The sequence below is a fragment of the Podarcis muralis genome, chromosome 13, assembly GCF_964188315.1.
Source record: "Podarcis muralis chromosome 13, rPodMur119.hap1.1, whole genome shotgun sequence".
Lineage (NCBI taxonomy): Eukaryota > Metazoa > Chordata > Lepidosauria > Squamata > Lacertidae > Podarcis > Podarcis muralis.
In genome coordinates, this window is record NC_135667.1 from 13421464 (window position 1) to 13448805 (window position 27342).

Below are 27342 nucleotides of genomic sequence, written 5' to 3' on the forward strand. Positions count from 1 at the left end.
TTATTGCTTTGAAGTACTTCCGTTTTCTAAAACTTTCTAAATATCAATAGCTCACTAAAAAAAATAAAAGAAGGGGCCTAGCATCTGTCTCTCCCACTTAAGAAAAGGCTTTGGCTGAGATATGATAAACATGTTTTCTTTAAAATATTGCACAGCATCTGTGATTCAAAGCAAGTGATTATCTCTCCTGTAATTATTCAGAATTACATCTTCTATCCTGCCCTAGGGTCCTCTTCTGCCCACATGCAAATGATGAAACTAAGACTGGAGGGTCTTATTAATAACTATGAACTCTATTTGGTTGGGTCTATAGACATACAGAGACTCATGAGTCTGGCTTTGAATCAGCTGTGTGAGTGACAATTCAAGTTAGGCTTTGCTGCTCAGGATCATGGGAATGGCAGTAACAGGAGAGGTGAACTTGTGCCTAAATAAAGAGTACCTTTCAAGATGGTAGTGTTTCGATTGCTAGTGCTCTTACCGTTGGTGCATAGGATGTGCAAATTTCATCATATTCCTCAATGCTCCATCGGGGTACCCATCCCTATTCTTCACAAATATTATCAGTCAGGAGACCTCATCATTGCTGGCATTATTTCTCAGATCTACATATTTTCAGATACCCTATCCTTTGGGAAACACCCATCTCAGGAATTTTCAGATGACCATATGTAAGTAGGTGCACGTTTCATCCAGATTTACTAGAAGTCAGAATAAATAAAAACACCTTATTGAATTTTGTCTTCTGTAGTTGTATTAAAAAAATTGATTTACCCATTTCAAACACTCATTTCTTTGTACACTTGTACAAATGTCCAGTCTTGCCTGCAGACATCCACGTGGCATCAAAACAGGCTTGAAACATGTATTACAATACAAATTAAAATTCAAAAATTCATGAACCAGTTTACTTTTATAAGTCTGTGAGATGTAAGATTACAACCTGTTTTTGTACAGTATCTGAAATGGATACTGAACTGAAAAGTAGTCAATGTTCTAATCTGAAGTAGATTACCTTTGATGCAGCATCTAACTCTCAATACAGGGTGCTGATTCACCTCTACCAGTACATCCTGGCCTTGGCATTTGCTGTAAAGGAGATCAATGAAACTCCCCAGATCTTGCCCAACGTCACCCTGGGCTTCTACATTTATAACAGCCATTTCAGTGCAAGCTGGACCTACGAAGCCTCAATAGAGCTTCTCTCAAGAAGGGCCAAGGTCATCCCTAACTATAAATGTGATGCTGAGAGCATTCCAATAGCAGTCATTGGGGGGCCTAATTTATTTGAGATAAATAGATAAATAAATAAATAATAAATAAATAAATAAATAAATAATAAAAAGAAACCTAAGAGAAATATTGAGAAATATTGACAAATCCTCCCAATCTTAAAACACACACACAGGGAAAGAGAAATCAGTAAGGAGTTGCAAGGGTTGGGGGTCAGATTTAGCCAAAGCACAAATCCTGAAATGGACAAATTTGAATTAGTTAGAAACAGTCCTAGATTTGGTCTGGCCTGCAGGAGTGATCTGGGGCTGTTGGGGCATGGTCTTGGTAGGAAAAATGAGATTTGTGTTCTCATGGCTGTACAAACCAGCGGATTGAAGCACACAATAAAACTGAGCAATTATATACGCTAGGCTCAGTATCTGGTGAGTTGAGGTTTCAATCCTGCTAGTTGCAGGGGACTACTTCCTCAGCGTGTTCTTTGCAGGAAATGCACAGGGAAAGTAGACTCCAGTAGGTGAACAGATAATTCAGTCCTGCAGACTGCAGAATCTACTTAACCATTATGGTCCCAGCCAGAAATGTGCAGAAGAAAGAAAACACAAGTACACACAAGTAATGGTTTCATATTGAAAACCATTCTTCTTTTTTTCTTCTTTTTAAAATATATATATATATATAAAACCTTAGCTCATATATGGCTCTTCCCCGGTCATGAATAAAAAGTCTCAAGGAGTTTTCTTCCAAAAGATGTTCCCAAACGGGGACCATCAATATAGAGGAATTATCCAGTTACTGCTGCATTTCCAGTGGACATGGATTGGAGTGGTTTCTCAAGATGGGGAAAATACAGAAGGTTTTATAGACAATGTACTTCCAATGTTTTCCCAGAGTGGCATCTGCTTTGACTTCATAGAAACATTCCCAAGGCTAACATCTTCCAGTGGTACCACTGACATGGTGCATGAGGGCTTTCACTGTGTCAGTGTTATTATGGGAAGCACTACAAATATTGTGGTTGTACATGGAGAAATTCAGACGATGATGGTATTGAAAATGGTGCCCCAGATTGTAAAATTTGAGCATATACCAATGAGGACCAAGGGTAAGGTCTGGTTCATGACAGCCCAGATATCACATCATTTCCATTCCAAAGAAATTGGGATAAGTTTTCTTCATGGTTCTCTGTCCCTTGGAATTCACTCAGTGGATCTGTTAGCTTTCCAGAAGTTCCTTCAGATCAAGAACCCAAGCACAGAAAAAGAAGATGGTTTTATCAAGGACTTCTGGGAAGAGTCATTTAACTGTTCATTCCCCAGTTCTGTGACAGATAATATAGGTGGGCAAATCTGCACTGGGGGAGAGGAGATGGAGGCACTTCCTGTGTCTGTTTTTGAAATGAGAATGACAGCTCATAGCTACACCATCTACAATGCACTCTATGCGGTGGCACATGCTTTGCACATCAGACAGTCATCCCAATTCAAGCTCAGGGGAATGACAAAGGAAGTAAGATGGGAGCTTCCAAATCCACAACCGTGGCAGGTAATGTCCTGAAGATACTTCCATATATTTTGGTGGGGAACAAATGGGTGAGTTTCTCAAGCTTCCATGAGTTTAACATAAACTTATTCTCGGAGAAAAACTTTACAAAAAATCTAGCCTTTGTTTCCTCCCCCCTCTGCTGCAAATCTCAACGTAGTTTGTTAAAGAATTTCTTACCATCCCTTCACCTGTGGACCTGTGCACTTTTGGGGGAAGGAGTTTCATAACTTGGTGCTGCTCTGAATCTTTTGCCTTCAAAGTATGTACCATCAGTCTCAGAGCAACATGCTCTGGCACCAGCAGTGGTGAACAGGCAGAGGCGTGGCTGTTGCGGGCCGCGGAGGCGTAGTGCATGTCGCAGTGTGTGTGCAATGTGTTTTGTGGGGCGTGGCGCACAGCGCACATCCCAGGAGTGTGTGGCGAGCGGTGCACGTTCCTGGGGGCGGCACAGATGGCACCCCCCAGATGGCACCTGGGGCAGCCTGCTGCCCCCGCCCCACCTTCGTCCTCAAGTGGGTACCATACCACTGAGCCAAAGCTCTTCCCAAGGTGCCTTACTGGTTAAGTATCTCCTTCTACAGTGGTACCTCGGGTTGAGTACTTAATTCGTTCTGGAGGTCAGTTCTTAACCTGAAATTGTTCTTAACCTGAAGCACCACTTTAGCTAATGGGGCCTCCTGCTGCCGCCGCGCCGCCGGAGCACGGTTTCTGTTCTCATCCTGAAGCAAAGTTCTTAACCCGAGGCACTGTTTCTGGGTTAGCGGAGTCTGTAACCTGAAGCGTATGTAACCCGAGGTACCACTGTATTCTCATTAGCTTTGCCAATATCACAAGCAGCAACAGCATCAGAATTGCTAATCTATAATCAATTAAAAACAGCAAATCACAATGCATAAAAGTGTTCCTGAACTCCTCTCTTTCCTGCTGCTGCTGCTGCTGCTGCCCTCAAAGTCATGTTCTGGGAAAGACTCCCAGGGCTGGATGGTGATAGTGCTACAGATGTAGACAATATTCCTTGATGTTTTAAGTTTTAAGTGACCTTTTGCTTTTTCTAACATTAGCTTGCAAAAAGCTTTCATGGAATCATAATCCCGTGCCTTGGTTATACTTTCACCCTGTTTATGATAACATAGTTTGAGCTTTTATATGTATCTTCCATCTTATTTTCATTATTTAGCTCCATCAGATTCTCAGAAGTATTTCATTTATCAACAGTGCAGGAGAAAAGTTGCGTTTTGACGCAAATGGTGAATTAATTGCTGGCTTTGACATTAGAAAGTGGCTCATGTTTCCAAATCAGTCCTTTCTTAGAGTCAAAGTTGGGAAGATAGACTCCCTGGGTATCCAGGAAAAACCGTTCACCATTCATGAGGATGCCATTGTATGGCCCAACCCATTTAACCAGGTGGGTTCTCTGAATCTTTCAGGGTTCTTTCCATCACTTGTCCCATAGTTGTTTCTCAGCATTCTGTAAATTTATTGACCCAATTCAAACTATGGCTTTCAATCTGATCATTCACATTGTAGTTGAATAATAATGTGCCAATTAATGTTCATTCTGGGGGTGGCAGGGAAGACTTTGGCAATTCCACTCACCACTGAATTCCATGTGTTCTAACTATATGCAAAATGTATATATGTATGTATCCCCAAAATGGAACTGTCAGAGACTGCCTCCCGGTCTCAGCTCACAGAAGACCAACGCTAGCCATTAGAACTGTACAGAAGTCTTTATTGACATTTAGTTTCCATTTTCAAGCACTAGCGTGCGTCTCTACGTCTAGACCCTAGACCAGCGAAGCCTCGTCTGAGTCTCCGCCCCCTGTACACCAGCTTAAGACTCTAGCCTTACTCCACCTTCTACGTTTCTCCTTCCTCCTCTGGGTCCTACTACCCCCCTGGGTGCCTTCCTTCCTGGATGCCTCGGAAGCGGACCCTTCGGACTCCTCCCCTTCTCTCCGGCGGGCTTTGGGACCCGGCTCTCTCTCCGGACTGCCCATTGCGCCCCCCTCTTGTACATTTGAACTTGGCGCGCGCGCGCTGCCCCTGACCTTCCTTTTGACCGTTACCTCGCTCTCTGATGCAGGCGTGGCTAACCCTGACTCATGTCCTTCCGCTGACGGAAGGCTGCCTGCTGCCGATGTTTGGGACTCCTCCCCCTTACTGCTCTCCGGTGGGGAAGCTGGTCCCGATTTCCAGCTGCTGCTCTCTGAGTCCCCTCTGGCCCCTCCTTCCTGGGGTGTTCCCTCTGGCAACCCCCTGGCTCTGACCACTGGGGCCCCTTTCTGTGAATCCTCTGATTCACTGGAGAGACTTAGAGACCTCGGATGGCTACCCTCGCTGACTTCTCCCTCAGATTCCTCTCCCTCGGTCTCTACTTCCTCCCTTTCCTGTCCCTCTGCTCCTGAACCCCTGACATCCACCCCCCCCTCGAAGCCCCCCCTTCCCCCCTCCCCTCCTTCCGGTGCGGGTACTGGGTGCTCCGTCGTAGCGGGGGTGCTTGCAGGATACAGTTCGTCCCCCATGTACTCGTCAACGTCGCTCTCCTCTGCTTCCATCTCTCTGTCTTCGTGCTCGAACCCCACGTTGTCCCCCAACACGTCCATGTCCGTCTCGCCCCTCTCCCCCTCTTCGGGTGGTCCCATCCAAGGACCCCTCAGCCACTTCCTGCGCCACTGCTCCTCTGGTTGATCGTCCCACCAATACGAGTGGTCTGAGGCAGACCCCGGTGGCGAACCCACCTGGGAGCTGGGGACTGGTGCCTGATCCTCGTCCGAGTCGAACCCCAGGAATGTGCTGGCTGAAAGAGTGGGTGTGAAAAGCCAGTCGTCGAAATACTCTGCTGGCATGGGCCTGTGCGGGAAGAGGGCATGAAACTCCTCTTTGAGCAGAGGCTCCTCCAAGGCATAGTCCGGTACCCAGCTGTTGGCACTGGCCGGGGTACCCTCTCTGGCTAGGAAATATTCTACTCCCTCTTCCCCCCATCTGGAGTCCAAAATCTCTGTGACCTCATTGATGTGTCCCCTCCTAGGCGACCCCCTCACTCTGGGCCCTTCACTGCTCTGGTCTGGTGCTGTGTCTGGCTCCTGAAACCTATGAGGTGCTTTGTAGGGCGTGAGCACCGATCTATGGAACACCGGATGCATTCTGGAACCCTCCGGAAGAGCCAACCGGAAGGCCACTGGATTGACCTGCGCCTGGACTTGGTAAGGTCCTAGCTGCTTATGTCCTAGCTTCTTCTTAGCTAATGATCTGGTCGGCACTGCTTGCGCTGCTAACCAGACCCAGTCACCCACCTGTATGTCTTCCCCAACTCTTCTGTGTCTGTCGGCCTGCACCTTGTATGCGTGCTTTGCTAGTTCTAACTGCCTCCTGAGCTGTTCGTGGACCTCCTGCAACTCCGACGCTAAGGCTTCCGCTGCCTGTGGCTCCCCCTCCCCCACTCTCTCTAAACCCGGGAAGGTTCTGGGATGCCTCCCGTTGTTGGCGAAGAACGGCGTCACCCCCGTCGACACGTGCTTCGTATTGTTGTAAGCGAACTCGGCGAGCGGCAGGTAGTCCACCCATGTCGTGGGCTGCTGGTTGGCGTAGCATCTTAGGTACTGCTGCATGACGGCGTTGACCCTCTCCGCTTGTCCGTTGGTCTGTGGGTGTCTCGCCGACGCCAAATTGACTTTGACGTTCAGAATGCCCATCAGCTTCTGCCAGAAGTTCGAGATGAACTGTCGCCCCCGGTCGGAGAGAATAGACCGTGGCAGACCGTGGACTTTGAACACGTGGTCTATGAACAGTTTGGCGGTCTGCTCTGCCGTGGCTACCTTCGCACACGGAATGAAGTGTGCCATCTTAGTAAACATGTCCACCACCACTAGCACTGCTGTCTTTCCCCTCGAGCTGGGCAGATCCGTGACGAAGTCCAGGGCCACCCTCTCCCACGGTTCAGACGGTGTCTGCAGCGGTTCCAGCAGTCCCGCCGGCGGTCTGTGAACTGACTTGGCCCTTTGGCAGGTGTCACATCTCGAGACATAATCCGCTACTTCTCCCCGCATCTTGGGCCACCAAAAGTCTCTGGCTACGAGTTCGACAGTCTTTTCTTTGCCAAAGTGCCCTGCGGTGGGAGCGTCGTGTAGCTGCTGCAGGACCCTTGCGCGGAGGTCGTCTCCCGGCACGTAGAGTGCTCCCTTGTGGAGGAGCAACCCATCGCGAATCTGGAACTCGTCGGCCCTCGCTGTGCCCCTGTGCACCTCCTCCATCTTGGCCCGTGCGAAGGGGTCTTCCCGCAGCACGCGACGTACGGCGTCCAGGTCCACGGTTGCCGACGCGCATGCCCACGCTTCCGGTGCGAAAATGTGCTTGGCCGCCGATGGTGCCGCCTCCTCCAGGTATTGCGGCTTTCTGGACAATGCATCCGCCATCACGTTGTTGTCGCCTGGGATGTACTCTATCTTGAAGTCGAAGTCCGCGAAGAACTCTGCCCATCTAATGTGTCTCTGGTTGAGGAACCTAGCCGTGCGCCAGTACTCCAGATTCTTGTGGTCCGTGTGGACCTGCACTGTATGTCTGGCTCCGATGAGGAAGTGCCTCCATGCCTTGAATGCTGCATGTATGGCTAGCAACTCCCTGTCCCAGATAGTGTAATTCTGCTCCGACTTGCTGAGCTTCCTCGAGTAGAAGGCGCACGGCCTCCAGTCCCCCTGCTGGTCTTGTTGCAACAGGACAGCTCCCACGGCTCTGTCTGAGGCGTCTGTCTCCACCCTCATGGGTCTGCTGGGATTCACATGCAGCAGCTGCTCTTCGGACGCGAAGAGACGCTTGAGTTTCTGAAAGGACTGCTCCGCTTGCTCTGTCCAGATGAATTTCTTCTTCTTGGAGCTGAGCGTGTCGGTGATGGCCGCTGTCTGCATGGCAAATCCCTTGATGAACTTGCGGTAAAAGTTGGCAAAGCCGACAAACCGCTGGACTTCCTTCCGATTGCATGGGCTTTTCCAGTCCAAAACTGCGCGAACCTTGGCGCTGTCCATGGCGAGCCCCTTGTCCGACAACTTGTAGCCCAGGAAATCCACCTCCGTCACGTCGAACTGGCACTTCTCCAGTTTGGCGTACAGCCTGTGCTCCTTCAGTCTCTGCAGAACTTCCCTGACATCCCTCTCGTGCGCCTCTCGCGATTCTGAAAAAATCAGGATGTCGTCCAGGAAGCATACGCACTTCTTGTAAAGGAGCCCCGCCAGCACGTGATGCATAAAGGCTTGGAAAGTGTGAGAGCCATTTTGTAATCCGAAGGGCATAACTCTGTATTCGTAGGTGCCCAGTGGCGTGAACATGGCCGTCTTCCACTCGTCGCCGTCGCGCATGCGAATCAGGTTGTACGCGCCACGTAGATCCAGCTTGGTGAAAACGCGTCCTTTCCGCACCGTCGCGAGCAGGTCGTCTATCTTGGGCATGGGGAAAGCTGAGGGCTTGGTTTTCGAATTTAAGATTCTGAAGTCCACCACCAGCCTCCGTTGGGGCGTGTCCCGCTTCTTCACAAAGAATACGGGACTGCCTCCCACCGCTTTCGACTCCCGGATGAACCCACGCTTCAAATTGTGATCTATGAACTCCCTGAGTTCTTGCAGTTCATCCTCAGACATGGAGTACAGTTTCCCAGTTGGCAGCGTCGCCCCCGGCAGGAGGTCAATCTTGCAATCATAGGGTCTGTGAGGGGGTAGCTTGTCCGCCTCCTTCTCGCAGAATACCTCCAAAAACTCCGCATACTTGTGGGGTACTGCTTGCAGCGTGCCCAACTGTAACTGCGGATCCTCCTCTTCCCCTTCCGGGCTGGGTATAATGCAGTGTTCTGCACAGTAGGAGGAGCCAAAAGTCAGTTGGCGCTGGTACCACGCCAATGCTGGGCTGTGTCTGTGCAGCCAACTCATGCCTAATACTATAGGCGTGTCGGACAGTTGGGTGACATTGAAACTGATGACTTCCCGGTGATTCCCAATTTGCATCACCATAGGCGGCGTCTGCTGCACCACCTGCCCCCCTAGCAGTTCCCTGCCATCCACCGTGACAACCTTCAGGGGCAGTGTGGCTGGCAGTAATGCTACGTTGTGTTGTTGAATGAACTCCAATCCTATAAAGTCTGCGTTACTGCCAGAGTCAATTGTAATAGGCACTTCTAAGGTGAGTCCATTGGGCAGCTGAAGCGATGCGGTTAGCTGCACCACTGGCTTGGGCGGGAGGGGGTCTGTGGGCTGCAAAATCTCTGGGGACTTCCTCACTGACTCGTCTGGCTGGGCCCCAGTGCCTCCTCTTCCAGCCAGACTTGGTCGTTTCCCTGCTGTGGTGCTCTCTGCTGAGTTGTTTCCAATACTGTCACTGAAGCTGCAGTGTGCTTGAGAATCCTCTGGGGACACTCTTTCGCCATGTGCTCTGCACTCTCACATATGTAACACTTCCTGTTCCTTCTAGGCAGCTTCGATTTTACTGCTCCCGGCGTTAAGGCTCTGGTAGCTGAGTGAGCCCTAGCACCGCCAATCTCCATCTGCTCCTCGCCCCCTCCCTGTGGAGGCGTGGACTGCGCACGCGCTGCATCTCTGGGCAAGAGGGAGGGCACTCTCGCTGGTGAGCGTCCCCAACGCCCTTCTTCTTTGCTCCACGGGCGTTCTTCCTGCCTCACCCCAATAGACAACGCTCTTTCAACCACTTGTTGAGTGGTTGTGGGTCTCTCTCCCCTTGCCATCTCATCCTTGATCTGTGCATTCAGACCCTCCCAAAAAAGGTCTCTAACCGGCGGAGAATCCTTATCCCAATTCAGCGCGTTGACCAATGCAAAAAACCGGGAATGATACTGCCTTACGCTGGCTTTCCCTTGTCTTAGCCCAAATATGTCCCTCCGGGCAATGTCAAGGTCTATTTTGGATAAGAAACAGGAGTCCATCGCCTTAATGAACGCATCTGCGCTTTGGAGCGCTGGATCCTTATCCCTCCACAAGTTGCGCAGCCATGCTTTCGCGTCCCCATGCAAATGAGACAAAATAAACCCCACTTTCTCCCGCTCATCTCTAAAGTCTCTTTCCAGCAGCTGCAGCGCAAACAGCACATCTGCTCGGAAATTGGGGTACTGCTGCAAATTCCCATCAAAATGAGATACAATGCTGCCTCCTCTCTTCCCCAAACCGATCCCCTCGGATCTGGGTACTGGGATCCCCTGCTTTACAAGCCCTTCCAACCTGGCTTGAAGATCTCTGCAGGCAGCTGCCGCTTCTTCCTCTCTCTTCCTGGAAGCGATTATTTCAGCGTTGAGTAGTGTCACCGCTTCTTGCAGGGAAGCTATTTTCTGTTCTGTAGTCATCTTGCCTGACTCTTGTGAGCTCGCAAGGCACCAGTCTTCTACCCTCCCTGCCTCGCTTCCTTAGCGATGCTTGAGGCGAAGAAAACCGATGATACTTGAGACGAGGCTTACTGTCAGAGACTGCCTCCCGGTCTCAGCTCACAGAAGACCAACGCTAGCCATTAGAACTGTACAGAAGTCTTTATTGACATTTAGTTTCCATTTTCAAGCACTAGCGTGCGTCTCTACGTCTAGACCCTAGACCAGCGAAGCCTCGTCTGAGTCTCCGCCCCCTGTACACCAGCTTAAGACTCTAGCCTTACTCCACCTTCTACGTTTCTCCTTCCTCCTCTGGGTCCTACTACCCCCCTGGGTGCCTTCCTTCCTGGATGCCTCGGAAGCGGACCCTTCGGACTCCTCCCCTTCTCTCCGGCGGGCTTTGGGACCCGGCTCTCTCTCCGGACTGCCCATTGCGCCCCCCTCTTGTACATTTGAACTTGGCGCGCGCGCGCTGCCCCTGACCTTCCTTTTGACCGTTACCTCGCTCTCTGATGCAGGCGTGGCTAACCCTGACTCATGTCCTTCCGCTGACGGAAGGCTGCCTGCTGCCGATGTTTGGGACTCCTCCCCCTTACTGCTCTCCGGTGGGGAAGCTGGTCCCGATTTCCATCTGCTGCTCTCTGAGTCCCCTCTGGCCCCTCCTTCCTGGGGTGTTCCCTCTGGCAACCCCCTGGCTCTGACCACTGGGGCCCCTTTCTGTGAATCCTCTGATTCACTGGAGAGACTTAGAGACCTCGGATGGCTACCCTCGCTGACTTCTCCCTCAGATTCCTCTCCCTCGGTCTCTACTTCCTCCCTTTCCTGTCCCTCTGCTCCTGAACCCCTGACAGGAACCCTCTCATAATTTGAGTGTGGACTTCATACATATCAATGTAACAGGTGAAGACACACTTCTTCCAGGATGCTTTGACTTTTGTAATTAAATTTTGTAATTAAATTAAATTATTTTTGATTAAAATAATCATTTTAAGTGTTTGAGTCACACAGTTACAGTTTTGTGTTATTTATAAGATTATTTAGGTTCAACATATCTTGCCTCTTTCCATACATAAGCTTTTAATTATTAATATTCCCTCTTGGTACTTCTGCCACCCTCAGAAACCTGGGGGATGGTAGTCTAGGAAAGGGAATTATGTGTGGCAGTTCTCAAAATATGTCCCCTTCCCCACAGTGGGATGTCAAACAACCTCATTTATAGTTACTATGGATTGGTGAAAATGCACCGCTTTAACCTGGCCACTGTTAACAATTTTCGAGTCAAACCATTTCTATTGTTCGACGCACATTCCTTTGTTTTGTTTTTAAATATTTTATTGATTTTAATGACTTTTTATGTTTTGATTTAATAACATATATATGGACTATATATATGTTGCTCACTGTTTTGTTGGCCTTTGTTGGCGCTGGGCTCCCGCGGCTTGCAGGGAGTTGCCTGCATGCCGAAGGCTGGGAGCCCTGAGCTCAGCGTGCCCAGGCTTCGTGCAGCTCTCCGCAAGGCGCGGGAGCCCGGCGCCAGGCTCCCACGGCTTGCGGAGAGTTGCCTGTTCTGGGGGCTGGGGTTGGGGGAAGCTCGGGCTTCCCCCGCCCCAGCCCCGCACCTGGGGGAAAAATAATTTCCCCACCCTTTATTTCCCCCCAAAAAAAACTAGGTGCGCCTTATGGGACGGTGCGTCCTATAGGGCGAAAAATATGGTAAATAAACCATACCATACCATAATATGAGCCAAGGACTCAAGTTCTAAAAGTCCACTGCATTTGTAATACTTTCTAGTGTTCGCAATATTTCCTAAAACATTATATTTTAATATTTATGGACAGACCCGGCCCATTTCTATATGTAATGATCATTGCGGTTCAGGTTATAGTCGGACCAAGAAGGAAGGGAAGCCATTTTGTTGCTATGATTGCATTCCATGTCCAGAAGGAAAGATTTCCAACCAGGAAGGTAAGAAAGGTTAAAAAATGCACACAGATTCACCCTTAAAATGAGCTGAGTAACAGCTGCAGAATCAGAAAGTGTGGAACCACCCATTCGGGTCAGCGGTTATTCTATTGAATTCCATCAAAATACTGAAGTAGTTAACAAAGTGCACAAGTATTTGCATTATTCCACAGAAATGACATTGAGTCAGAAATGATAAAATGTGGGGGGGGGGGGGGAGCGGTGTGGCCTTGTCTTTGTGAGCCAACAGAGACTTTGGCGAGTCAAATAAAAAAGAGGGATATAAAGCAAAAAGACTGTGGAAGCCTTCCGACCACCTCTGACTCTCTTTAAGAGCGTGTAATTAATATCTTCCTTCCTTCCTTCCTTCCTTCCTTCCTTCCTTCCTTCCTTCCTTCCTTCCTTCCTTCCTTCCTTCCTTCCTTTCTTTCTTCAGACATGGATGACTGTTTTCAATGTCCAGAAGATCAGTAAACAAACATTGGCCAGTCTTCCAAAAGATAGAAGCTTCCTGTATTATGGTGAACCTCTGGGAATCAGTTTAGTCACGTTTGCTCTTTTATTGACTTTCACTACAACTTTGGTGCTTAGGATCCTCATCAAGCACAAAGAGACTCCCATAGTCAAAGCCAACAATCGGACCCTCACCTATGTTCTCCTCATAGCCCTCATTCTCTCCTTCCTTTGTCCTTTGCTATTCATTGGCCAGCCCACAAAAATAATCTGCACCCTTCGACAAACTGCTTTTGCAGTGATCTTCTCAGTAGCAGTGTCTTGCATCTTAGCAAAAACAACTATAGTAGTTCTAGCTTTCATGGCTACCAAGCCAGGCTCCAGAATGAGGAGATGGGTGGGGAAACATCTGGCCATCTCCATTGTTCTTTTCAGCTTCCTCATTCAAATGATGATTTGTAGTGCCTGGCTGATAGTTGCTCCCCCACTCCCTGATTTAGACAAGCACTCAATGACTAAAGAAATTGTACTGCAATGTAATGAAGGATCAGTCACCATGTTCTACTGTGTCCTAGGCTTCATGGGAATGCTGGCCCTTGTCAGTTTCACTGTGGCTTTCCTAGCTAGGAAGTTACCAGACAGTTTTAATGAAGCCAAGTTCATCACCTTCAGCATGTTGGTGTTTTGCAGTGTGTGGCTGTCCTTTGTTCCTACCTACCTGAGTACCAAGGGGAAGTACATGGCGGCTGTGGAGATCTTTTCTATTTTGGCCTCTAGTTTTGGGTTACTAGGCTGCATCTTTTCCCCCAAATGCTATATCATTTTGCTGAGGCCAGAGTTAAACAGCAGGGGACAGCTTATCATAAGAAAGAATTAAAGCTTGAACAAGTCTATTTGACAAAACTGTTCCCCAAATCCAATAGAGCAGCCCCTGTAGCTCTTCTCCCTGGACTTTCCCCTGAAAAAGTACTCTGATACCAACAAGGAACACAGACAACTCTGTGGGCATGAACCATAGCAGAGCCATCCTTCCAAGTTCATTCTTCTCTGAATTTGATGTTCTTTCCCCCTCATACTAAAGTTTAAAAAGGAACACTTCTGTACAAATATTTTAAATTATGAATTAAAAGCTAAGGGTTGCATTTCAGACTACTAAAGATATTGTTGTAAAATGCATCATATTTTATAAGTGATTTAAAAACCATGGAAGCGTAGTTCCAAGTAACTACTATGTGTAGGGTTGCAGTCATGCCACATGGCTGGTGTGAATCCAGGTCTGCTCATCCTGACTACACCATACTACATTTTGGGATCTCCATTGGTTCCAAGGTCTTCTATTATGGACTTCTAACTCCTAACTTCAACAATACATCACTGGTCCCTTATTATCTAATGAAAGGAAATTAAAAATCACAGTCCTGAATATGTGACAAACACATTTCCTTCAGCAGTTCCACAGGGAATCCCTAGCACTGAATACCTACATTTCTCCTTGGTTATTAACAGAGCTATAATTAAATCTGCTGCTCCTCAAAAAAAATCCCTCTGTATTTTCACTGGCAACTGGCAACATAACACAAAGGATAGTGCAACATAACCAGAATTACTTAAATAGAGTCTGGGATACTCCCAGATTGCATCCTATCAGGAAACTCAAATGAGACATTTTTTATCTTGCAGAAGCTGATTATACTATTGCCAGAGAAATCATGGTTTCTGTGTAGAAGAAACAGTTGCCCTTGCATGGATGGTGGTTTTAGTGGTCTTGCTGCTGAAACTGATTTCTTACAATGCATGTCAGGCTCACATAGGAAAATGCAGGCTTCAAAGTCCACACCGTCCACTTCAAATGTACCATCAGCCAGGAGAGTTCCTCATTGGTGGTATTGTTCTCCATGGTGGCTTCATCTCCTCTGCAGCAACATTCGCTGAGGAACCCCCACCAGCGCTGCCTGAAGATCTTGTGTAAGAACTAAGCCACTCATTCATTACAGCAGAGGAACGGTCAAACCTAGAGTTGTGACCTCAGCATAATGAATGCAAACTTCTACCCATTTACCTAGGGATAAACACTTTTGATTTCAGTGGGACATATGCTGATGTAAAAATACGTTGGAATGTCTTCTGAATTAAGAGAATACTCTATAAGTTCCCATTTCTCAATAGGGAAATGAATATAAATGTATTGAAATGTATATATTCGCCCTTTTGAACAACCGATTTTGATAGACTATCTGAGCAGGAGTGTTAGTGAGAATGAATTAAAAAATTTTTTTACAGAAACTGATTGCTCTTATTGTTTCATTTCCTGATCTTTGGTAAAGTTTGTTTCACAATGACAGCATATACAGTGGTACCTTGGGTTAAGTACTTAATTCGTTCTGGAGTTCCGTTCTTAACCTGAAACTGTTCTTAAACTGAAGCACCACTTTAGCTAATGGGGCATCTTGCTGCCGCCGCACCGCCAGAGCATGGTTTCTGTTCTCATCTTGAAGCAAAATTCTTAACCCGAGGTACTATTTCTGGGTTAGCGGAGTCTGTGACCTGAAGCGTATGTAACCTGAAGCTTATGTAACCTGAGGTTCCACTGTAATATGAAGTATAGAATCGTGTGAATTACAACCACCATCTCTGCATCATGAATAAGGAAGGGGTCGTTGCAGGAGAAAGCTCAGACATTTTGTAAATGTCAGGAAAAGACTTCAGATGTTTCATGGAAAAACCCCAGGGGTTCCAATGTTCCTATGGGCACCAAATTAGCAACCCCTGGTATAGATACCATTGGTCTTAACAGGCCTTAACTGAGGCAAAACTAACAAAATGAATTTCAGTAGGGACAAATGTCAGGTTCTGCACTTAGGCAGGAAAAACCAGCTGTACAAATATAAGATGGGGAACACCTGGTTTGCCAGTGCTATGTGTGAAAAGTCTGCATCAACAGAAGTATAGCACCCCAATAAAAAAAACAGACAGAAGAGCTCTCTTCTGCGCTGCACAGAACACACCTGGTATATTGTGTTCAGTTGTGTTCAGCACAATTTCAGAAGGATACTGACAAGCTACAACATGTGCAGAAGGGGTTGACACATATGATCAAGGGTCTGGAAGCCAAACCTTATGAGGAAAAGTTGAGGGGGTTTGGTATGTTTAGTTATGAAAATAGGAGACTGAGGGGATATAGGATAGCCATTTTCAAATATCTCAAGGGCTGTTACCAGGAAGATGGAGCAAACTTGTTTTCTCTTGCTCCAGAGGGTAGGACCTGAACCAATGGATTCAAGTTGCAAGAAAGGAGATTCTGTGTAAACATGAGGAAGAACATGCTGATTATAAGAACTGTTCAGCAGTGGAATGGACAGGGAGTACTATTGTTAATCATATCTGTTCCTTCTGATACTGTTTGCAAATCTCATTCTAGGGTGGTGCCTAAGCTTTACCAGCACATTGTGGCCTTGGCATTTGCAGTCAAGGAGATCAATGAAGACCCTCAAATCTTACCCAATATCACCTTGGGTTTTCACTTGTATGACAGCTATAACAATGCAAGGAGCACATATCTCGCCACACTGCTGCTTTTATCCAGGGTGGAGAAATTTGTCCCAAACTATATATGTGATGTTGAAAATAATCTGGCTGGGGTCATTGGGGGACTTGATTCTGAAATCTCCTTTTATGTGGCAACAGTTTTGGATATCTATAAGATTCCACAGGTAAGACACCCATGTACCATACCTCTCTAAGCTTGCATTGAAAATGCGGCTGAATTCATAGCACCAGTTCAGAGTGTGTCACCAGTTCAGGGCGAGGATGAAATTGGGGGCAGAACTATGCACACCACCCTCACCAGCCATTTTTGGATTTGCAGCATTTCCTGCTTGATGAGAAGGGTATCTCAATTGAGTTGCAGGGGAAGCGGGGGAATTGGTAATAGGATTAAAATTCACAAGTATTTCCAAGTACAATAATTATTTGTCTTCACAACACCACACCCAATATGTGAATATTTTTTTTGGGGGGGGGGGCTTTCAAATTAAACACACTCTGGAGTTATGGCAAATTACAGATACAGTTCAGTTCTGCATGAGAAGAGCAATAGTATTGAGCAGCTGGTTCCAAAGTGAAATAAATGTTCATAGATGAAGTCTGAGAAGTCTTGAAGGAGAAAAGGCAGAAATGGCAGTTCTGCTGTGTGTTGGGCATGTGCTTTGTGAAGACAAAAGAAGCTCCAGAGAAGAAATGTGTATCTGACCCAAGTGGCAGTTCTGAAGTGGCTGCAGTAAATAATGTCTAACGCAGTCTTAGGCAATCCTTTGTTTAGGACATCGTGTATCCCTCCATTCAGTTTAACCCTGACTGACAGGATTCACCACATGATAATGTATATGAATACAGTGGTACCTCAGGTTAAGAACTTAATTCGTTCCAGAGGTCCATTCTTAACCTGAAACTGTTCTTAACCTGAGATACCACTTTAGCTAATCGGGCCTCCCGCTGCTGCCGAACAATTTCTGTTCTTATCCTGAAGCAAAGTTCTTAACCTGAGGTACTATTTCTGGGTTCACAGAGTCTGTAACCTGAAGCGTCTGTAACCTAAAGCATCTGTAACCCGAGGTACCACTGTAGTTTGAAAGAACTCTGGAAATATTACTTTGTCTCTTCTCTTCCTCCATTTAATTTTTAGCTCATTTATGGCTCTGCTCCAGTGATGAATGATAAAAGCCCAGGGCTTCCCTTCTACCAGATGGCAGCCTCGGAAGCCCTTCAGTATGAGGGAATTCTCTCTTTGCTTCTGCATTTCAGGTGGACGTGGATTGGAGTCATTGCAATGGACAATGAAAATGGAGAAAGATTTGTGCAAACCATTTCGCCAATGTTTACCAAGAGTGGTGTCTGCTTTGAATTCATAGAAAGAATCCCCAATTTTAGTTTTCTTTCTGAAGTTGCTGACATGCTACAACAGGGTGCAACAATAAGCCAGAAAATTTTTATCAGCAATGCTAACGTAGTGGTTGCCTCTGGAGAATCTTACTCCATGGCAACTTTTATGGTGCTTTCACACATATCAAAACATGATGACAAGACCAAGTATGTAAAAAGTAAAGTATGGATAACAACAGCCCAGGTTGAGTTTGCTACATTCGTCTTTCAAAGGTACTGGGATGCAGGAATATTCAGTGGTGCTATATCCTTTGAAATTCACTTCAGAAACTCACCAGGATTTCATCAGTATGTTGTGCACAGAAACCCTTCCAGCACAGATGGGGACGGTTTTATCAGGGAATTCTGGCAACAGGCCTTTGAATGTGTATTCCCAGAAAACACTGCAGACAAGGCAGAGGGGAATATTTGCACTGGAGAGGAGAAGCTGGAGAACCTTCCTGGGTCTCTTTTTGAAATGAGCATGACAGGCCACAGTTACAGCATCCACAGTGCTGTCTATGCCATGGCCCATGCTTTACATGCCATGTCCACATCCAGACTCAGACACAGAGGAATTGCATATGGAGGGAGAGGGAAGAATCCGAATCAACCATTTTGGCAGGTAAAGGCTGAACTTCCACAACTGGCAAAGCCCTGCTACTTCCTGTCACTTTTGGGGTTCCCAAAATCCTATCAGCTTGCTCTTTCCTCTCAGAGTTCAAGCATTTGCACTAGTGTATGTGGAAGAAGAACCCAGAATGGACATTATAATTCTGCAGACAGAGTAGGAGGTGGCACTGATATGATGGTATCCTAGATGATTTCCTCATATATTTTTCTGCTTGCAAATGGCTGTAGAATCTATAGGGAAGGGAAATGATGGTTGTGTCCTTCTTTGAGCAGTTATTGCCCCATGCTTGAGGAGAAAGCATTTGTTATGATGGAAGCTTTGCAACCCAATGAGATCCCATGCCATTCATAGATTGGAAGCAGTGGTAATGGTTGAGAGAGATGTTCAGCACTCCCTCTATCCAATATCAACCAAATCCTTCCTTAGAGCTGGTGGCCACAAACCACTGACGTGTCTTCTGAGATGCTCAGGGAGGGAAGGACAGAGAGAGAGAGAGAGAGAGAGAGAGAGAGAGAGAGAGACAGAGAAAGAAAGAAAGAAAGAAAGAAAGAAAGAAAGAAAGAAAGAAAGAAAGAAAGAAAGAAAGAAAGATTGCTGCTTAAACATTTTTAATTTTTGGACAATCAGAAAAAGAATGATTCTAAGGAAGATTGAGAGAGATGCATGTGTGTGAAAGAAAATTGGTTGACTCTCTCCATGCTTGGGCCTGAATCCACTGACAATTGACTAAATCACCCCCACCATTTGTTGTAGGTTTTTCCCAGAGAGAAAAAATGCTCCTCCCTGCATTAGACTGCAGTCTTTTCTAAACCCCTTTCTTTTCTGCTTTCAATCTAGCTCCATCACTTTCTGAGAAGCATCTCATTTAACAATACAGCAGGAGATGTGGTCTTCATCAACCAGAATGGAGAGGCAGCATCAAGCTTGGATATTGTGAATTGGATCATATTCGCCAACCAAAGTTTGCACCAAGTGAGAGTTGGGAGGATAGATCCACAAGCTTCTCCAGACCAATCATTACTCCTTGATGAAGATGCTATCACATGGCACAGCTGGTTTAACCAGGTAGGGTTGCATTGTTTGCTAATTCAAAAGAGATTCAGTATTGAATAAGCAATCATTATCAACCTGCAGGTCTACTCACTGTTTTTTGAGCCACAAGTTGAGGAGTGGTTTATGACCAAACCAATGAGGTACCAGATTAAGAGCCAAAATCTTACAGCTAGAAGACACACATGGATTAAAGGCAAATATTTTATTATGGAGGTTACAAAACAGAAGAACACTTTTACTACAAAATACAGTTAAGCAAGGCTAACAGTGTAAATATGCCTTAGGGGATCCTAATTCAAACTGAAATACAGTGGTACCTTGGGTTACAGACGCTTCAGGTTACAGACTTTGCTAACCCAGAAATAGTACCTTAGGTTAAGAACTTTGCTTCAGAATGAGAACAGAAATCGTGCAGCAGCAGCGTGACAGCAGTGGGAGGCCCCATTAGCTAAAGTGGTGCTTCAGGTTAAGAACAGTTTTGGGTTAAGAACGGACCTCCAGAACGAATTAAGTTCTTAACCTGAGGTACCACTGTAACAAAAAATAGATCATCTCACCCTAATCTCAACCATTCACAGACCTGACTACAAGAGCATCCATGCAAATGTGGTTTTTGCATCACACAATTCATCATCTGAATGTGGGTCATTAGGTCAATTACCAGTTTTTCTTTGAAAGGGCGTGGATATAGTAGGGCATGTTTTCTTCCAGTCAAATGGAGCCTCTGTGTACATTTCCCCAGCACAAGAGGGTATACATGCTCAGAGACCATGAAGCTATAACGTGGATTTGGAATCAGATGGGTCCAAGAATAAATGTACCCACTGGCACCAAAATCAGTTCTAGAGCTGTCTACCAAGTGGACAAAATACTTAAAAGCAACAATCATAACAAAATAAACAGGGAAATTAGAGTAACTTCAAAGTGTATTTTAATGGACAGAAAAATATTTACTTAACAGATGGGGCACTGCACACACTACAGCAATATAGAGGGAACATCATATAATTTCAAACATTAATATTAATAATAAGAAAAGACGAAATGGCTCTTTGTATAGTCATTACATATTATGTATGTAATGTATGAAATGCTGTGTCAGCTTAGTAACATAGAGAAAGGACCAAGAACATAAAGGATTCCAAATTCATTAGTTTCTTGGTGAACCTTCTGCTGTTTCATTTATGGAATAGAGTCAACCTCTTTCTGTCTGTACTGAGAGATGTCTTCCAGGATCCAGCAAGAAAGTGAAGGAGGGGCAGCCACCTTGCTGCTACGATTGCATCCCATGTGCTGAGGGGAAGATTGCAAACCAAGATGGTAAGAGAAATAAATAGTTAAATAGATCCAGATTCAGTACTTAGCATTGAAAGCTGCTGTAAGGATGGATGACTTAATTTTCAAAAGAGGAGATGATCTACTGTGTGTGAGATCCTGCTACTTTGTGACCATTGCCCTTCAGATAGCCTTAATATGTTAATCTAATGGGAATGACTCTGCATTGAGAGTAGCAAGGTGGTATGTGGTTCAAATCATATCTAGAAGGGGCTTTTCATTCCTTTTGACTTACACAGGCTACACCCAGGCTAGTGTAATGATATGTTCCAAAATCATGAGGAGGAATGGCCCTGGCTCTGCAATTTACAGACCAATATCTCTGAACCTATTAAATGCAACAATACCACGTTACAGAGCATCAGACAGTATTAAACTTATGTTTGAAGGTGAACAGAGCTCTTTTCTTCTCAGACAGATAGTCAACATTTCAGGAAGCTGACGTGATATGAACTAAAGGTCATTTCCTTAATTTTTTCCAGATATGAATGACTGTCATAAATGCCCAGACAAAGACTATCCAAGCAAGAACCGGGATACATGTCTACCCAAGGATATCAGCTTCTTGTCTTATGAAGAACCTTTGGGCATCAGTTTAGCCTGTTTCTCTCTTTCCCTTTCCTTGATCACAGCTCTGGTACTAGGTACATTTATAAAACACCATGACACACCCATTGTCATTGCAAACAACCGAAACCTCACCTACACTCTCCTCATCTCTCTCCTGCTCTGCTTCCTTTGTGCATTGCTCTTCATTGGCCGACCTGAGAAGGTGACATGCCTCCTCCGACAAACAGCTTTTGGTATCATCTTCTCAACTGCTGTTTCTTGTGTCCAGGCAAAAACCTTCACGGTGGTTTTGGCCTTCATGGCTACAAAACCAGAATCCAGGATGAGGAAATGGGTGGGGAAAGGACTAGGCCACTCCATTCTCCTTTCCTGCTCCATAGTCCAAGTAGGCATATGTACTGTGTGGCTGGCAACCTCTCCCCCATACCCAGATGTGGACATGCACTCCGTGATGGAAGAAATCATACTCGAATGTAACGAGGGGAGTGTGGCAATGTTTTACTTTTATCTATATGAGCTGCCTGGCAACTGTGAGTCTTGTTGTGGCTTTCCTCACCAGGAAATTACCGGACAGTTTCAACGAAGCCAAGTTTATCACTTTCAGCATGTTGGTCTTCTGCAGTGTTTGGCTGTCCTTTATTCCCTCCTACCTGAGCACCAAGGGAAAATATATGGTAGCTGTGGAGATCTTCTCCATCTTAGCCTCTGGTGGTGGGCTGTTGGGCTGCATCTTTTCCCCCAAATGTTATATAATCATTCTGAGGCCTGAGCTGAACAATAGGGAACAGCTAATAAGGAAGAAAAATTAAAGAAATAATAACTGTCCTTTGCTGTATCTTGTGATTTTTTTCTTTGTGAGCAGTAGAAAATTTGCAAACACATGTTCAGGAGCTGCCTTATATGGTTTTTTCTAGACGTGTTGATTGTTGATAGCCATTCATAAATATAGAATATTGCATTCACGCCGGAGAAAAGTGTGAGCTGGGGATTAACCTCTGATGCTCTGAAAAAGCTGCCTTAATGCTGTAATGTTTTTAACACTTGATTGGAAGCAGCCCAGAGTGGCTGGGGAAACTCAGCCAGAAGGGTGGGGTTTAAATAATAAATTATTATTATTATTATTGGGAGACCAAGAAGCTGTCAGGTCCCAGGAATCCTGACAAAGTTAAGTGACATGACTGGAAGAATCAAATTCTCACCCCCAAAACACATAAAAACCCCAAGGGCATGGGGTTTGCCAAAGCCTCCCTTTTGTAATTATCACTGAGGTGGCTATAATTTATGACTGAGATGAGTTTTTATCTTTGCTGGTGGAAATTTACATTCTGTGATTGAGCTGCTTTCTGGCTTTTAATAGAAGGGAAGAGAAGTCGATCATGAATGGGCTGAAGTCAGAATAAAATGTATGCGCTAATTAAAAATGTTTTAAACAGGCTTCTGGTTCCGGCTGCCTTGATGGAGCCAGCTCCCACCATAATGGGAGATCATTGGCAAAGATGAAACAAGGATGATTGAGAGTAATTAACCTTGCAAACTCTCTCCCAGGATTGGGAAAATGGGCTGCACTCGCAGATCATCTCGGTACCTGGCTCCCACTCCAGCATGGAATGCGGGAGGCAGGGAGGCACTGAGTGCAAAAGGTATCCCTTTCTTGTTGGTATCCCTCCTATGACACCATTAAGGAGCAGAGGTTCTTCTGTTCATTAGAGATTATTTTGTTACATAAAGGACTCAGCAAACCCACCAAGAATACCAAAAACTTTTTTTGTAGCAAGTGAAGATGAGGGGAAACGGGAATACAGATATGGATTACAATTCCAAAGAGAACTAAATAAAATAAAATGGAATAATTTTTAAAGGGCTTGGAATTCATAACAACTGGGTGGAGTTAACTTTCACTTTATCTCTGGCTGAGCGGAGAAAAATTGGAGCTTAAGGACTTGCCAAGGCTTTGCCAGGTTGCCAGATCACTCTTCTGTGAGTAATAATAGCTATGGGATTTTTTTTGCTGGACGGAGAAGGGAGAACCTGGAGATGTGCCAGGGCTTTGGCGGGGAGGCTACTCCTTTTCCTAGACTGAAAAGAAATGGTGAAGAGCAGTGACAGAGCTTTGCTACTACATCCAGAGGTGTTGAAAAAAGAAGAGATTTCTTTAGAACGACATCGAGACAACAATGCCACAAGGCATGATGGGGATCAGGAATAACCAAGATAGACATATGATTTGGCAAGGACAAAGGGGAATAATTTGGTTAAAATAAATACCAAACACAGGAAGAATAAAGGAGAGCTTCACTTGCAGATTCATAAATTATTAAATGTGTCAACACGAATTGAAGTTAAAAAGATTGTAGTTTTGGATAAGGGATTATTATTAAGATTGGATTGTAAGTGGACTGAATAACAGTTTGGAAGCAGAATTAAAGGGAATTATTAAACCTTGAAATTTAGCACATGGGGGGGCCACCTAAATTGGGTAACTGGCTATCTGATTGATTGGTATTTGAATTGGTATTGTAATTTGGTCTTGATATAATAAAGCTTACATTCGATTTTTGTAACTGAAAAATAATAAAAAATATTGCAAAAAAGGAGAGGGAGTGTTTTAAACAAAGGAGTTCTGTATGCTAAGAAATTTCATTTTCTTCTTTTTATCAGTGAAAGTGTAGTCAAGAAATTGAAAGTAACTTTACCACTTCATGTTTCCTCTGTGGGAAATAAAGTGGGAAATATAAGAGTTAACTCTGTGAAAATCTCAAGGTGAAGATGGAAGATTTAATGCATATTTATTCACCATTTTATGCATCTCAGCTCTGAGCTCCTTCACTTGCTCATTCAATAATTGCTACATGATGCCAACACTCAGTGGGGATGTTCAACAGTATATTTGCCACCCTAGCAGTCTCTGCCTTGAACACTTGTGTCTCTCTCCTTATCAGAGGAGCACATTCCTTCCCACAGTTTCCCACAGATTTCAGTTTCACTTTGAAGCCAGCACTTTCACAAAAGGGATGAAGCGTTAAAAATAATACAAAATGAAAAGTTAACAATCAGAACACCTTTCCCTATTAATAATCTTTCTTAGTTGGAAATAATAAAAAAATGCTTTTTGTTTTGTTTTCAACCTGTTAAAAATGACCTCTTCTTGAGCTAGCTGTCACCTCACATACCAAGCGAAATTTCCAATTAGCAGACTGATCACATGTCATAATTTATCACCATCCTTAACCACCACATAGTTCTATCTAACAATGGAGTGTCAACAGTAGATGACTAGCCAACCATCTTTGCTCCCAGAAGTCTTCACTCTCTTGGTCTCCCGTTCAGAATGACTCTGAGAAGACTTTTACTGAAAAGCAATAAACATGTTTTCTTTAGTAATATTGCAAAGAATCTAGAACACAAGTCAAGTGATTACCTCACCTGTAATTATCCCATTATTCATAATAGCATCCTTCCCATACCCTCAGGACTTATCCTGGCCATATGCAAAGGAAGGTCTCATTAATAACTATTCAGAGCTGGTTATATAGACACACAGAGACTCATCAGTGTGGTGACCCCTTTTTATATATTGTACTATTCTGGCTTTGCATCATCTGAGGGAGTGACCGTTCAAGTCAGGCTTTGCTACTCAGGATCCTTTGAATAGCAATGGCAGAATAGTTAATTTTTTGCCAGAAATAAAGAATCCCTTGCAAGATGGTAGTATTTTTATTGCAGGTGGTATTACTGCCGCTACAGGGTTTGTGCAAGTTTCTTCCTCTTCCTCTGTGTTCTGTCAGAGAGCCAGTCCGTATTCTTCACAAATATTACCAGGCAGGTGACCTCATCGTTGCTGGTATTATTTCTCAGATCTATATCTTTTCAGACACCATGACCTTTGAAAAATACCCAGCTCAGGAACTTTCAGATGACCATATGTAAGTAGTTGAATTTTTAAAAGCCATGTTCTAAAATGATGCTATTCACAGCCAACCTTGTCATTGGAGTTGGACTTCTACTGGATATACTCAGTGGGCTGGCAAATTATTGGAGTTTCAGTGGTTCTACCAATTCATTTAATCTACCCCCATTGATCTTGTGTTTACGCATGTAATTCTAATATTTGTCTGCACATGGCCATCCTGTTTTGCTATGAGACACCATGCGTAAGTAGTGAATTCATGCAGCACGGGAGTTTAACAAGCAATTTTTATTTCTCTTCTATTTTTGATGTTGCTGGCAGATTTAAAGTGGTTTGACTGCAATATGAAGTCACATTTTGAATGGCACCTTTAAAAAAGAAATCTTACGATTCACTTGGGGTTCTGAAAAATTCCTATATTGATTAAGCCTGTAAACAAAGATATAAGAAATCAGAACAAAATAGGTATTTTTTCCAAGACATCTTAACATAAAGTGTGATTTTAATTCAAAGGGCACTGCATACATCCAGTACATGAAGTCATATGGATGTTCCTTGCTCATCCCCCTCTAGTCTGCAGGATTATCCTTGAAGTTTCACCCTAGTATTCTGCCTGACAAGATAGCTTTTCTAAAGATATGTCTATCACTGCTGAATTTTCATGATGATTTTTTAGGATAAATGCAACATGATGTGATCATGCAGAAAATTAAATTAGGAAAAAAGAAATGACAGATTGCTTCATCTCTAACACACAAATACACACAAAGAGAAACCATGAAGGAGTTGCTAGGGCTGTGCAGCAGATTCAGACAATGTTTGAATCTTGAAATGAATCAGGCAAATTTGGGTGGACCTGGACTTTGACTGAGTTAGGTGGAAGCAGCCCTAGACTGCCCCAGGTTGGGTCTGGCCTCTAGGAAGCCTCTGGGACAGTCAGAGTCAAGGTGTCAGGTGTCTTGCCCAACAAACCCTATCATAGAATATGATTTTGAGAACAGCAGCAGCAGCTGGGAAGAGATGAGTTCAGGGATATAGTATATTTTTTAAAAAAAATAGTTTCATATGTTTTGTGTCTTTGTTTCTCAATTGATCCTTTTACATGATTTTGTATGTTTTCAGTATTTTATGCATTTTGACTGGCTGTTATTTTTATTGATTATAGATTGGTATTTATTGTGATTGTTGTGCAAACTGTATTTATTATTGACTGAAGTTTAATTTTACTGTTTCCTATAAGATTCCGATGGATTGTTGAATATTGCTTTGTTTGATATAAATTGTTTATTTTAAAGTTATTGTGACTTTTATATTGGATCAGATTGTTACTATTAATGTTTGATGTTTTATGATGTTTTCCTGTGTTGGGAGCCAACCAGAGTGGCTGTGGCAACCTAGCCAGATGGGCAGAGTACTATATAGATTAACATTATTATTATTATTATTATTATTATTATTATTATTATTATTATTATTATTATGTTCCCTATATCTAATCTTATGACAATATACTGTGGTGCACCCTTCAACTCTCAATACAGGATAATGACTCAGCTCTACCAGCAAATCCTGGCCTTGGCATTTGCTGTAAAGGAGATCAATGGAAATCCCTGTGTCTTGCCCAATGCTACTCTCGGATTTCACATGTATAATAGCCATTTTAGTGAAAAGTGGACCTTTCAAGCTTCAATAGAACTTCTCTCAAGAAGGGCCAAATTCATCCCTAACTACAAGTGTGATGCTGAGAATACGCCAGTTGCAGTCATTGGAGGACCAAACTCTTATATTGGACCCCAAATGGCACCCATCCTGTGTACCTACAAGATACCACAAGTAAGATTTATATGTGGAACATAAATACACATGTTTAAGAAGCCATTTGAACTTCTCTTGCATTTCAGACATTATGCTATTTGTCTTCTAATATTCCTGTTTAATACGTAAAGCCAAAGATATAAATTGTAGAGCGAATCCATATGCTTTCAGGACACCAAAAGAGTGATTTCAATTCTACAGACACTTTTACGGATTCAACAGAAGTTATGGTCATGCTTGTCCTAGCCTATATCAGTTTTACAAGAAGGTGTTTGAATGTGTCTCTTTCCCAGCATTTTGAACATAGTCAAAGTGGTTTTGTTAAAGTCACTCTAGCATTCCCTCTGGCAAACTAATTGTTTGTCCATGCAATCTACAGTCGGTTCACAGCCATGCTAATAATTCTTATACAATTTTTTGTAGACATCGCAAATCCATAGTGAGGGTGGAGCAGAGGATCTAGCTGGTGGGTCACACCTTGAGTCTCCCCATTCCATAGACCACCTTCATAGGGACAGAGGTGCCCATCTGTCACCTGATATTTATCAAGCAGCTTCTTGAAC

The 27342-nt window shown here is 44.5% G+C and overlaps 2 pseudogenes; both read left to right on the forward strand.

Annotated features, from left to right (window-relative positions):
• Positions 1-1947: 1947 nt before the first annotated feature.
• Positions 1948-13425, forward strand: LOC144325295 (vomeronasal type-2 receptor 26-like; annotated as a pseudogene).
• An 870-nt stretch (positions 13426-14295) lies between these two features.
• On the forward strand, positions 14296-21866 carry LOC144325296 (vomeronasal type-2 receptor 26-like; annotated as a pseudogene).
• The last annotated feature ends 5476 nt before the right edge of the window (positions 21867-27342 follow it).